Source organism: Gracilinanus agilis, chromosome 3 (genome assembly GCF_016433145.1).
Source record: "Gracilinanus agilis isolate LMUSP501 chromosome 3, AgileGrace, whole genome shotgun sequence".
Taxonomy (NCBI): Eukaryota; Metazoa; Chordata; class Mammalia; order Didelphimorphia; family Didelphidae; genus Gracilinanus; species Gracilinanus agilis.
Window position 1 is genome coordinate 63,530,425 of NC_058132.1, and position 14,614 is coordinate 63,545,038.

Below are 14,614 nucleotides of genomic sequence, written 5' to 3' on the forward strand. Positions count from 1 at the left end.
ACTGATGGTTATGACTGCAAACTGTGTTATTTGCTTCCATCCTATTCTCTTATTCTCAGCCTTCTCTTTTTATTCTCTCCCCTCTTAAAGAATCTGTTTTGCTTCTGATGACTACCTCTCTTAATCTCTTCTCCCTCCAATTTTCCCCTTTCTCTCAACCTCTTTCCCCATTTACTTCACTGTTGGTTAAGAAGAATTTCTAAACCCAACTGTGTAAGTATGTATTCTCCTGCCTTGAACAAGTTTAGATGAGAGTGGGGTTCAAGAGTTATTCACTCCACCCTTCCCCACACTGATCCCTCCATTGTATAAATTCCTTCTTATGTGCTCTATTTATAAGAGATAATTTTCCCCGTTATTTTTCTCCTATCTCCCAGTGCCCTCTTCTCCACCCTTCAGTTCTTCATTTGAGGTCACCCAAACATAACAGAATCATGTCCAGGCTTCTGCCTAATTAAAGTTCCTCTAGGACTGAGAGTATTGAAAAATAAGTAGTTTAATATTGTCTTTGGCCTACTCAGTCGCTCTTTCTTCAATGCTGCTCAGTTCCCAGGGGCATAACACAAGATTTTATTCTCTCCTAAACTCCCAAGATAAACAGCTATAGTTTATAATAAATCTCTCCCCTGTCTGCTGATATGCTGCTAACATCCTAGTAGATAAATCATAGTGACCTTTTCACACAAGTGTTGTGAAGAGAGAACCTATATCCTAACTCCATTTTATGAGGGTATGAGCAAATGTACCCACCTTGCTTGATATTCCCATGTAGACTTAAAGTGGGCAAAATGGAGGCCTCAAATAACCCTTCTTGAGATGTGGTTCCTGCTTCAGCAACTTCCTCTGTAGCTCTCTGGCTGGCTGTTCATGGTGAGAATGAAGCTTGCTAGGAGGGAAAGACCAGAAACTTGAAATACTTATTATTACCTCTCACCACTGCTGATGCATGTGAAAGTTGCAAGAAACTCCCACTTTAAATCCATCATCTTCCAACAAAGGAGACAGAGGAGATAGTTTTGCATTGATCCATCCATATCCCTTCCCCCTTAAAACTAGCAATCCCATATTTTCAAAATGATTGACTTGGGGTGCTATTTTGCAACTCTGGAATGGTTTTTCCCCCTATATAAAAATTCATTCACTGGCCCCAAAGGGTAAATTTTGGAAAGCTGCATCTTCCATGCATCCCTTCTTCATGCCCCTAAGGGGACTGGTCCATAGTCCAAAGATTTCCCAGGGATGACTAAGCCCTCTCTCAGCTTTCTTTCCCAGATGGAGCTAGAGGCTTCTGGTCCTTCTGCCCTCTGTGATCCAGGATGAGAAAAGCAATGCAGTTGAGGGCTCTCTGTCCTCAGAGGAGGCTGCCCAGTTTGAAAGGGAAAACAACCGGTGGCAGCAGGAGCTGAGCATGGAGAAAGCTGGCCAGCAGCTGGAGAAGACTACGTACCCCTTCAAAGAGGTGAGAGGTCATTGGCTAGAGCTCCCAAGGCAATCCTTTCATGTTTTGGTACTCTCCAGCTAGAAGAAAAGAGGGGGGCATTGTTTTGGGAGGAAGTTTAGTATAGGAAGTGGGGGTCTTTCTGGTTCGGTTCAACAAATATTTTTTTGTCCACTGTGTAGAAGGCATTGTGCCAGGTACAGGAGATAAAAAGACAAAAACGAAGCAGTCCTTGCCCCCGAGGACTTTACATTCTACTGGAGATACAACATGTTCACAGATAAGTAAATACAAGATAATGTGAGAAGGAAAAGAACATTCACCACTGGAGGGTACAGGGAGGATGTTGCTGAGGAGATGACTCAAGGTGAGTCTTAAAGATTCCCAGAGATAGAGGTGATGGAGCAATGCATTTGGCCCTGCAGGATAGATTATCCAAACAGACAGAGGCAGAAACCAGAATACTGAGTTCAGAAAATGGTCCCATTTCAATTTGAATTAAAAGGTATACAAGGAGCTATAATATGAATTAAAGCTAGAGAGATAGATTAGAACCAGCTGTGGGAGGCCATAACTAACAGCCTAGGAAGTTCATATTGTTTTTCCCACCATGCAATCTGACTGACTCCTAGCAGGACTCCCTTGCCTTTCAGAGGTCTGTGGGGTAGATGGCAGCTTCCTCAGGGAAGGGAGCAGAAACCTAGCTAAAGCATCCAGAGTCCTTGTGATGTGAAGGGTGGTTTTTGCCTCACTCTACCATCCCTGCTCCTGCTCTAGTGGATTGTTTGTAGTGAAAATTTTGGGGTTCCTTGTTAGCAAGGGAGTTCCCCCTTAATCACTTGGCAAGAGGCCTTGATAAAATGCAGGTATGGCTTTATTAGAGAGGTAAGGAAAAGGGAAGGTACACTGCCCTCAAGCTGAGTGCTTAGGACAAATAAACTCCCATTTTATAGAAAAAACAATGCTCAGTTCTTAGTGACATAATGGTATGTCATAATGCTTCATTCCTTTATCTCTCATCCTGACACCTATTTATCCTGGTACATTCCGGCCAGAGATCCCTCAAATTGACACTTTTAGAGAACATACAAAATGCAAAACTGAGGACAATTTCTGAAACAAGCTTCTAGGATCAGGGAACAAGGAGAGGAGGCTGTCTTTAGACTGTAAATTCTTCCTGGGAGCTGCTCCCCTCTCTCTCATCTCATTGCTACATCTGGAGGTCAGCTAAATTGCCAGTCTTTAGTATTTCAAAGGTGGGATGCAGACTGAGTGGGGGAAGGAATCCGGGACTGCAAAGCAGTTTGCTTCAGAGAAAAGGGGAATGGGGCAGTCCTATCCTGCACAGGGATGCTATCTCTCTCTGATTCTCATTAAAATCCTAAAATTATTGGTGTTACAAGCCAAATTTCATTCTGAGAATCATACACTGCTTTCATGCCACACAGGATCAAGTGCCACCACTCCCCACCCTTGTAACTAAGGAGACCTCAGCCTTTCCCAATATGGCGTCTCTCTCCCAGGTCTAGTATTTACCTTGCATCAAAGCTTTTGACAGAGCTAAAGTTGAAGATGAGCTGGTACATTCAGTCATTCTGTGGGGAGCCCTAGACGACCAGCCTTGCTGAGGTGAGGAATCTTGGCCAATTTCTGATAGAATTAGGGGTGATGGAAGGTCAAAATGAGAAGTAGGACAAGTAATGGGTTTCTGTGCTGGGTCACAAAAGGGAGACCTCTATTATAATTGTCCTCTAATATTACAGACTACTATTATTTCAGACCATTTTCCATAAGTAACATTCCCCTGAACAGGTACAGGGCAGACTCTTTTGGAGGTTATCCTGAAAAATTCATTAAAATCCTCACTGTCCTCGATGAGAAATTCATTAGTAGCTGGTCCCTTTAGGGAGATTTACAAGAAATCCTGGTAAATAGAACAGGAGGGAGCTGATCTGGGAGAATTTTCTGGAGGTGCCCCAAGTCCAAGAACTGGGGACAACAGGCCCTTTTCTAACTGTGACTTCCTCTCAGAACCAAAAGAATGAATTTTATAAGATTGTAGCTGAACTGCATTTGAAGAAATATAAATTCCCTGGGGAATCACTGGTCTGCTTACCCAACAGGACAGTGGCTTGTGCCTCAACTCAATCCACCTTTCCTTATACTCTGCTATCTTAGCAGTGACCAATCTGAATTTTCTGTAGTACTTATTATGTTTAAAAGCATGGTGGCCTTGTACTTGGGGTGAGATTTTGAACTAGGTCTTTAGGGATCTGTAGGATTTTCATAGATGATGAAGTAGAGGGATAGCAATCCCAATAGATATGGCATGACTCTGACCTCTGTATGGACAATGAACATTGGGCCTGGAATGGATGGATTGTTAATACTAGAAGATTTAGTGGATAAGTTGGATGGGATCATCATGATGGGTACATTTGATAGCCCGTTAAGGTTTGCAAAATGCTTTGGGGAACATGTTCAAGAAAGATTAAGCAAATTATCCACAATAACAAAGCTAATGTAGGTTAGGAGGCTGAAGACCAAATCTGCTGAGTGAATTCAGGGGGTTTTTGATACCCCACACTAAGAAAAGGAGTTCAGATACATTATGATGCCACTGGAGATATTTAAGTAGGGGGAAAAAAACTAATGAAAACTGTATTTTAGGGAAATTACCTTGGCCACTACTATACAGTACACTACTATTAAATGAAGAAAAACTAGAAGAGGAAACTTTTCAGTGAGCTCTGGCCAACAGCTCACAGTTCCTTCCCATCCTATTGACCAGTGATACACAAAAGCAAGGAACTGACTTAGTCCACTGCCTCAGAACAGCTGAGATTTGGAATCTAAATCCTATGGTGCTGGCAAAGTCAGATTAACTCTGTGTCTCTCTCTGTGTCTCTGTCTCTATCTCTGTCTCTCTCTGTTGTCTCTGTGTCTCCCTTTCTCTGTGTCTGTCTGTCTCTGTCTCTCTCTGTCTGTCTCTGTCTCTCTCTATCTCTTTGTCTCTGTCTCTCTCTGTTTCTGTCTCTGTCTCTCTGTCTCTGTCTCTGTCTGTCTCTGTCTCTCTCTGTCTCTCTGTCTCTCTCTCTGTCTGTCTCTCTCTCTGTCTCTGTCTCTCTCTTTCCCACACATACACATCTGACCCTTCTCACAGGTCTATGGCATCAACACTAACAAATTCTTCAAGACTCCCCCAAGGAATCAGGAAAATGAAATCTTAAATCTCTTCTACTCTATATCTCCCAAATCTCCAGAGATCTATGAAGAATTCCTGAGAGAGGGACTATACAGAGCCCTGGCCTTCCTCCGGCCCTAAGGTTCTAAAGAGTGGGGATCAGGGACTGTGGAAATTCTTTATTCAAAGCAAGCTTCCCAGAGTCTTCAGATCTCTAGCCCCTACCACAAGGAGTATGGGTGTGACCCTAGAGGCAAATGGTCCTCAGTATATTTGAAGTTCACTGATCACCATCTCTCTACTTAAAAAGAAGCTGATACCACAACCCCACCTTTCAAAGTCCCAATGATGACTAAAGATTCCAAGTTTCAGTCTCCCTCTTGCAATTCCAGGGCCCTGATGTTAGTGTCTAAAAGTAGCCAAGTTCCTTGCTTCCGGCCCTGTTGCTATAGACCCAAAGAAATGCTTTGAGAGCTTCAAACCATCAATGCTTTCTTTTTTTTTTTCTTTTCTTTTTTAAAGGTTACATACGGACATTTTATTTGTTACTGAGTAAGGAAGGGGGCAACACTGGGAAAGAGAGTCCAGGGTGGGCAGGAAGGCAGGGAAGAGGGAGCCCAGACGGGTCCTCTGAGTCTACACCAGGTGGAGTGGTCCTGATTGCTAAGCCTTGTCCAGGGCACATATCATTGTGAGAGAGGGAGAAGGGGTGGAGGGCTGGGCCCAAGATCCAGGGGTACAGTTTAGAAAAGCATCCAGGATGGCCAGGAACCAAGTGGAGCCAACTCAAGCTGGGGCAGGGATCGTCCCTGGGGCAAAAGCACCATGGGGCTGAAGCACAGGAGCCTGAGAAGTCCATCCAGGTATGCAGCTCTTGGGGGACAGTCTTTGGCTAAAGCATTTTCATCGCCTTTCTAACTTCTTGTACTTTGCTCCTAGTTTCTTCCAACATGCGTCCAACGTGTAGGCTACCTGCTCAAGAGCAGCCACTTGCTCCTCAGTTAAAGTGATCTGATCCAAATAAGGCTGAAGCACTGCATGTTTCTGGTTTAAGTCCTTCAGGTTTCAATTTAAGTTTATTGAAATATCTTTCATTTCTAGATATTTCAAGCTAGTCAGTTTGTTCATATTTTCCAGGAGTTTGTAGTCTTCACTTTCACCTTTGAACTAAGAAAGCCATTGAACTAATAAATAAAACAAAGAGTTTTATGAAAAAGTAAACTGGATAAACCATTGATTAGTGTGATTAAAAAAAGAAAGAAGAAAACCAAATTACATGTCAAAAATGAAAAAGGTGAAATCACAACCAAATAAAATTAAAGCAATTATTGGAAGTTATTTTGCCCAATTATATGCCAATAAATCTGACAATCTAAGTGAAAAGATTAATTACTTAGAAAAATATAAATTACCCAGATTAACAAAAGAGGAAATAGAATACTTAACCCCAACTCAGAAAAAGAAATTGAACAAACTATGAAAGAACTCCCTAAGAAAAAGGCCGCAGGGCCAGATGAATTCACAAATGAATTCTACCAAACTTTCAAAGAACCACTAACCCTAATACTACATAAACTATTTAGAAAATTAGGGGAAGAGGGAATCCTTCCAAATTCTTTTTATGACACAAGTATGCTATTGATACCTAACCCAGAGAAGCTAAAACAGAGAAATAAAACTAAAGACCAATCTCCCTAATAATCATTGATACAAAAATCTTTTTTTTAAACCCTCACCTTCTATCTTAGAATCAATACTATGTATTGGTTCTAAGGCAGTAGAGCAGTAAAGGCTAGGCAATGTGGGTTAAGTAACTTGCCCAGGGTCAACATAGCTAGGAAGTGTCTGAAGCCAGATTTGAACCTATGACTTCCTGTCTCTAGGCCTGGCTCTCAATCCACTGAGCACCCTGCTGTCCCTAAAACAAAAATCTTAAATAAAATGCTAGCAAAGATATTATATCCCAAGAATCATATACCACGATCACATAGGTTTTATACCAAGAATGCAGGGATGGTTCATTATTAGGAAAATCATCAGCATAATAACCACATCAATAACAAAACCAACAGAAACCACACGATTATTTCAATAGATGCAGAAAATCATTTGACAAAATACAATGCCCATGCCTTACAAAAACATTAGAAAATATTGGAATAAATGGAATCCTCCTCGAAGTGATAAATGGTATCTATCTAAAACCATCATCAAGCATTCTCTGTAATAGAGACAAACTAATAGCCCTTCTTAATATGATCATGGGTAAAACAAGGATGCCTATTATCACCACTATTATTTAATATGGTACTAGAAATGCTCATTATAGCAATAAGAACAGAAAAAGAAATTGAAGGAATTAGAATAGGCAATGAAAAAAACAAAATCATCACTTTGCAGATGATATGGTGGTATACCTAGAGAATCAACCAAAAAACAAAGGCATAATAATGTTAGCAAAGTCATAGGATACAAAATAAATCCAAATAAATCATCACCTTTTCTATATAACAGTAACAAAATCTAATAGCAAGAAAAAGGGAAATTCCATTTAAAATAACGTTAAGACAATATAAAATACATGGGGGTATATCTACTAAAACAAACACAGCAACTAAATGAACACAATCACAAAACACTCCTCACACAAATAAAGTTAGACCTAAACATTTGGGAAAACATTAATTGTTCATGGATAGACTGAGCCAGTATAGGGAAAATAACAATCCTACCTAAATTAAATAACTTATTCAGTGCCATAACCAATCAAACTACCCAATAATTATTTCATAGAACTAGAAAAAATAAAGTGCATCTGGAAGAACAAAAGGCCAAGAATGTCGAGGGAATTAATGAAAAAAATATGAAGTAAGGAGGCCTGTCTATATAAGATATCAAAGTATACTATAAAGCAGTAATCATCAAAACAATCTGGCACTGGCTAAGAAATAGATTGGCAAATCAATGGAATAGTATAGGCAATTGACACATGACAGTTAATGTCCATAGTAACCTAGTGTTTGATAAACCTAAAGATTCATGCTTTTGGGGAAAGAATTCTAACAAAAACCACTGGGAAAACTAGAAAGCAATATGGCAGAGATGAGGCATGAACAAACATATCCCACCATGTGAGGTGCCAAGGGGTTAAATTCCTTCCCAAATGCTCCCCTCCGCCCCTCCTGGGAGTCAGGAAAAGGGCACAGTTGCAGAGAAAAATGCAACCTTGAAGATAGAAACACGGAGGCAGGGGAAAATTCCCTCCCCGGCTCCAAATGTCAGGCTCTAGTCAAAATTATCTTCATGTTTGATTCCCGTGATAAGCTAGCTCGTTCTCACAGCGGAATAAGATATGTACTTTGCTCCTTGCCCTGCCAGAGAGAGAAGCCTGATGGAGAAGAAACATAACGGAATAAATCAGGACTGTTAAAAGCTTGCGGCTTAAGTGTCTCTTTTTAACCCTTCATTATTTTCTACCATTATTTGAGACCCCTCTGACAACACTCTGGCCCACAATAACCGCAATACCACCATACACTATAATACAGTCAAAATGAATACTTGATCTAGAAATAAAAGGTGACACAATAGACAAATTAGGAGAATATGGGAAAGTTTACCTATCAGACTTATGGATAAAGGAAGAATTTATGACCAAACAAGACTTAGAGAACATTATGAAAAATGAAAGAGATATTTTTGATTACATTAAATTTAAAAGTATTTTACAAATAAAACCAATGCAGGGGGCAGCTGGGTAGCTCAGTGGAGTGAGAGTCAGGCCTAGAGACGGGAGGTCCTGGGTTCAAACCCGGCCTCAGCCACTTCCCAGCTGTGTGACCCTGGGCAAGTCACTTGACCCCCATTGCCCACCCTTACCACTCTTCCACCTATGAGACAATACACCGAAGTTAAGGGTCTAAAAAAAAAAACCAATGCAACCAAGATTAGAAGGGAAACAACAAAATTGAGGAAAAAGTTTTATAGCAAGTGTCTCTGACAAAAGCCTCATTTCTCAAATGTAAATTGAGTCAGATTTATAAGGATATAAGTCATTCTCCGTCAGAGGATATGAACAGGCAATTCTCAGAGTAAGAAATTAAAATAATCATAGTCATATGGAAAAATGCTCCAAATCACTAGTGATTAGAGAAATGCAAACTAAAACCAGTAAGAGATACTATCTCACACCTCCCAGATTGGCTAACATGACCCAAAAGGAAAATGATAAATGTTGGAAACATTTATTGTTGGAATTTACTGTTGGAACTGTGAACTGATACAACCATTCTGGAGAGCAAGCTGGATCCACATTCAAAGGACCACAAAACTATGCATGCCCTTTGACCCAGCAATACCACTACTGGGTCTATATCCCAAAAAGATAAGGGCAAAGGACCTACCTGTACCAAAATCTTTTTAGCAGCTCTTTTTGTAGTAGCAACAAATTAGAAACTGAAGGGATGTCCATCAATTGGGGAATGACAGAACAAATCGTAGTATATGGTTATAATGGAATACTATTGTGGCATAAGGAATGATGAATAGGATGAGTTCAAAAAGCCTGGAAATACTTATATGAACTGATACAGAGTGAATTGAGCAGAAACAGAACAATGTATATAATAATGGAAATATTATATGATGATCAGCTGTGAAGAACTAAACCATTATCAGCAAAGCAAGTCTTGAAGATAAGCACAAGGGCTTCAGGAAGAAAAAGAAGCTGAAGAAGGAACTATTGGCATCTGAATGCAGATCAAAGCACACCATCTTCAACTATATTCTTTCATGAGATTTCTATTGTACGTGTGGCATGTGACTTCTATCATGACATGAGCAATATGGAAATGTGTATTACATGAAAGTATGGGTAGAACCTATATCAGACTATTCACCACCTGGGGGCAAGGTATGGAAGGAGAAAATCTGAATTTTAAAATGTCAAAAAGCAACTGTCAAAAAATGTTTCCAATGTAACTAAAAAAAAATTTTTTTAATTGGGAGGGGAAAAAAACCTGTGGGCTCTAGCTGTATACTAAGCAAGGAACCAGTTCTAGAGATTTATTTGTGTGGCCCTGATGCCAAGAGCAGAGCAGGGACTCAGCCCTAGCCTATATCCCAGTGTATATAAACCTGCAGTGGAATAACCAGGACAGGCCAAAGGGGAGCTGAGAGTTGTTAGGAACAAGAGAAACCTCCAGTGATGGGCAAACTTTTTAAAGAGGGGGTCAAAGGAAAGGAAATGTTCATCTGTCAGTCTGTTTCTAAGGCAACTCTTTTGAAGTTTCATTGTATTGTATCCTACTCATTGTATTTGTCAGATTAGGAATAATGTCCCCTGGCTGGATAGAACATTTCAGGGCACCCCCCCCCAATCTGGCCCATGGGCCGTAGTTTGCCCATCACTATGACCTAGCCAGCTAATAGTAAATGAGACTACTAGTAGTCATTTGAAACTCCCAACCTGGAAAAGCAGACAGACCCAAACCTGGGTCAGGAACTTTCAGAGTTTAGACCAGGAGGGCAAAAAATGGACTTCACCCTCACAGCAATGATAGAGAATTTGAAAATGAAAAATATTTTAATTAAAAAAATTAATGAATCAAATCATAGTCCCATAGCTCTATTTTCCATTCTCTGTTTTTAGACTACTAGCCTGATCTCACAAATGTAACACATTCAGCCCTACATCTGTGCCTTTGTTCATTTGAATTACCCTACCTAGACTTCCAGGTTAAGATGGTGGCAGAGTAAAAAGCAGCTGCTTAGCCTCTCCTAACCGAAACATATAGGACTCCTCAAGAAGACAAAAAAATAAATCCAGAGGAGCGAAGGGACTCCACAATAGGGCACAGCATTGGAGGTGAAACAGCTCTCACGAAAACACAAGCTGAGCAACCCCCTCCCCCACCCCATACCACCTACAATGCCAAAGCCAGCACACAAGAGTTAGAGCAAGTTTGGGGCACCCATTAAGTCCTTGGCAGCTACCTGGGGTCACCAGGGCCTGCTCCTGAGAGCAGCAAGACTTAAGATGATGAGAAAGATGGAAGAGATCTGGCAAGAAAATAACAGTTTAAAAGGCAGAATTTTGCAATTGAATTACCCTACCTAGACTAGCCCCTTTCAGATAACTCCTGATTTTAACAGTCAAATTCAAGTTCCACATTGAAAAAAACATTCAATGAATATTGATAAATTACTATGTGAAACTCCCTGTTATCTCCTTGGCATGTGAAGAGAGAGCAGAATGGCAAGGACCCTGCAGATACCAATGTTCTGGAGCTGTACCCTGGCAATTGCTCCTATAGGCCATATGACCCAGAAAAGACAGTTCTGGCCACCAAAGTCCTTGAACCTGCTGAATGGTTCAGCATCAGAAACTGATGAGGCAAAAATCAGCAGGAGTAAGCTTGAAACTTGTAACTACACAACATACACATAGGTGAGCACTTTAAATAACAAATACTCAATTTATCAGACTGTTGAAACACAAAGAAAACTATGTAAATAGATAGGATGCTTTAGTGACAACATCCCTAAATTACACACAGATATTGTCCCTGCATTGTACATGCCCCTCAGATTCCTTCTGCTAGGTTCAACTCCCTTGTCCTAGCCAAATAAACGTAGTCACCTTCACTCCCAATCTGGTTTAGATAATCTCCACATAGAACTGGTAGATAGTCTATGATTCAGCATTTGCTGAAGTGATGGTTCACCATCTCTCTGCTCATGGAAAATCCAACCAACTCTGTCATGGATAATAAATAGTGGCACTGAATAATCTTGATAGGGCCCCACCACCTTGAAAGTGGAGAATATCCTTGAGGATCCTTAGAAACCCCCCCCCAAATCCTTAGTCAGTGGAACAATCACTAGGAGTCCTTGACTGCATGAACATCTCCTACACTTGGTTGATGCCCAGAAATCACTCTTCTACCTATCCCCAGCAGCTATTATCTAACTCCCTGAATGGCCACCTTTTCTCTGTTATTCCTTCTTTCTTTTCCTCATTCTTTCCCCTAGTCTCTGAACCTTATTCACAACCACCCCCAGCCTCTGATAGTAGTGTCAATGTGCTACTATTAAAGACATCTATAATGACTCAGAGTATCCCTTCTTGTCAGAATCTCTTCCATAAGTAATAGACCGAGCCTGGACCATTGATACCTCCCTATAGCTTGTGAGCTACTGACCAAAGCTGAGATTGCGTTACTAAGCTGTGCCTACTCTTTGATCCAGCAATTCCACCATCAGTCTTGGATCCCAAAAAGATAGAAGAAAAAAGAAAAGATCCCATAAATACAAAAATCTGCAGAGCCCTTCTTGTCACTGCAAAGAAATGGAAAATAAAGGGGTACCCAACAATTAGGAAATGGGGAAGCCAATTATGGCATAGGAATGCAATGAAATACTATTGTGCCATAAGAAATGACAGGCATCATTTCCAAGAAACCTGGTAAGATTTCTACAAACTGATGCAAAACCAGGTGAGCAGAACCAGGTAATGCAAAACCAAGAGAAGAGTGTATAACAACACTGTAAAATGGAAAATTTGTTGTTCTGATTAATGCAATCATTCCAGAGAAGAGATAAAGAAAGCTTCTCACCTCCCCATGGAGGGACGATGGGCTACAAATGCAGAATGAGATATGCAGTTTTGGAGGTAGTCTAAAATCTGGGAATTGGGAATTTGCTTTGCTTGTCTATCTCTCTATTGCAGGGGGTCTATTTTGCTTTGGGTGATAGGGAGAGAGGGTCAGTTCTCGTTCAGTGAAAAATAAATGTATTGTTTGTTAGGAGAGACTTCACTTGTTCTAGACCTGTCAAAGTAAGTTGCTTTAGGAGTACCCGGAGGTTGGCTGATTCCACCCTCAAAGTCAGCAACACACAAAACAACGTTCCTGGAGCCCCAGGGGCAGCCTGCAGCTCCAGACCTTGCCTCCCAAGGGATTCTAAGGATCTCCAATTGTTTGGCAGACTCCGGGCCCGCCCCTCCCTGGCTGTCAGTCAGTGGTTCTGGCCACACCCCTCCCGGTCCGTTAACTGAGAGCTTCCCGTCCCCTTCCCCCAGCTGCTCCCTTCCCAGTCTGTGGTGTCCTCGAGCCTCTGTCTCCTATCATGGACCTTCCAGGGAGCCCAGGGCCCAGCGAGCCCGACCAACCCCCGGAGCCCCTGGCCTTTCAGCCCGTTCGCCCCCGCAGTCACAGAGACCTGGCACTGATGATGGTCGTGCTGGGGACTCTTCTAGCCGCTACCGCAGTCCGGGGCTACCTGGCCTTTAGGGAGGCGCTGTGGGTCAGGCCCGACCTGGAGGGAGGAGGGAAAAGTGGAGGGAGGGGAACAATTCTGGAGCCACTTCCCCCTCCCCCACCCCATTCTCATCCCCTTCCTGCCACCCCCATCCCTTTTCCCTTATCATATCCTTCCTCTTCTCCCATCCCTGTCTCACTCCTTCCTCCTTCCCCATTTCCTTCCCCATCGCTGCCTCATCCCCTTCCTCCTCCCCCATCCCTGTCTCATCCCTTTCCTATTCCCCCATGCCAGGCTCCTCCCCTTCTTCCTTCCCATTCCTTTCCCATCCCTTCCTTCCACCCCCATCCCTGTAATATGGCCTCCCACATCCCCTTCCCTGTCCCTGTCTTATCCCCTATCCCATTCCTATCTCATGCCCTCCTCTTCCCCCATCTATTACAGCCCCTTCTTCCTCCTTCCTCCTCCCTGAACCCTGTCTCATCCCCTTCCTCCTCCCCAACCCCTTCCCCATCCCTGTCTCATCCCCTTCCTCCAACAGATCCTCTTTCCCTCCCGTCTGAATCATTCACTTTCCCATCCCTGTTTCATCCCTTTCTTCTACCCCATCCCTGCCTCATCCCCTTACTCCTCCCCATCCCTATCTCATTTCCTTTCTGTCTCATCCCATTCTTTTCCCCTCCTTCCTATCTCTTTCCCATCCTCTTCTCCATCCCCTTCCCTATCTCTGTCTCATCTCCTCATCCCTTTCTCCATCCCTATTCCATCCCCTTCCTTCTCTTCATCCCTCTCATTCTTTTCTCCCACCCCTTTCTCCTCCCCATCCCTATCTCACCCCTTTCCTACTCTCCATCTCCTTCCTCATCCTTGTCTCATCACCTTCCTCCTCTCCATCCCTGTCTCCTCTTCTACCTTCCCATCCCTGTCTCTTGCCCTCCTCTTTCTCTTCCTCTTCCCCCAACCATGTCTCATCCCAATTCTCCACCCCCATCCCTTTCCTCATCCCTGTTTCATCACCTTCCTTCTCCCCCATTCATGTCTCATTCCCTTTCTTCTTCCCTATTCCCTTCCTTACCCATTATTCCCCTCTCCTGCTTTCAGACTATCATCAGTTGGTAACACCTCTCCTTTACAGTTCACTCCAGCTTCTCTAGATCACTATTGCTGTTATCTGTGGGCTTCCAATTCTCTTCCTTCACCCTTCATATTTTTTTAACTCTTACCTTCCATTTTAGAATCAATATTGTGTATTGGTTCTAAAGGGAAAGAATAGTAAGGGCTAGGCTATAGGGTTTAAGTGACTTGCCCAGGATCACACAGATCGGAAGTATCTGAGTCTAGATTTGAACCCAGGATCTCCCATCTCTAGGCCTGTCTCTGTCCCCTGAGCCATCTAGAGGCCTCCTCCCTCCATCTTCTTATATACCCTTTCACCTGCCTCCTTCACACACCCTGGGTTTTCAGTTAGTTTCTCAGACACCACAAATCCTATAAGCTGTCTCTCTAGTCAGTCAACTATGAAAGAAAAAGTCAAGTGGCCATATCTTTCTCCTGCCTCTTTACCCCCCCCCCACCTCCAATCAATTCAGTTTGCCCAGATCTAAGACTTCTTAGTTGTGTCTAATTCCAAGACTTTAACTTCAACCAAGCCCCTGGGGAGTTCAGATACTTCTTCTTATATCCTCAGCTCATCTCTCTGTCCCCTTGTTCTGGCACAGGAGGCAGCACAGAAG

General features: G+C 42.5%; 1 pseudogene; it reads left to right on the forward strand.

Moving 5' to 3' along the window:
* Positions 1–1,239: 1,239 nt before the first annotated feature.
* LOC123241024 lies at positions 1,240–3,616 on the forward strand (annotated as a pseudogene).
* Positions 3,617–14,614: the final 10,998 nt, after the last annotated feature.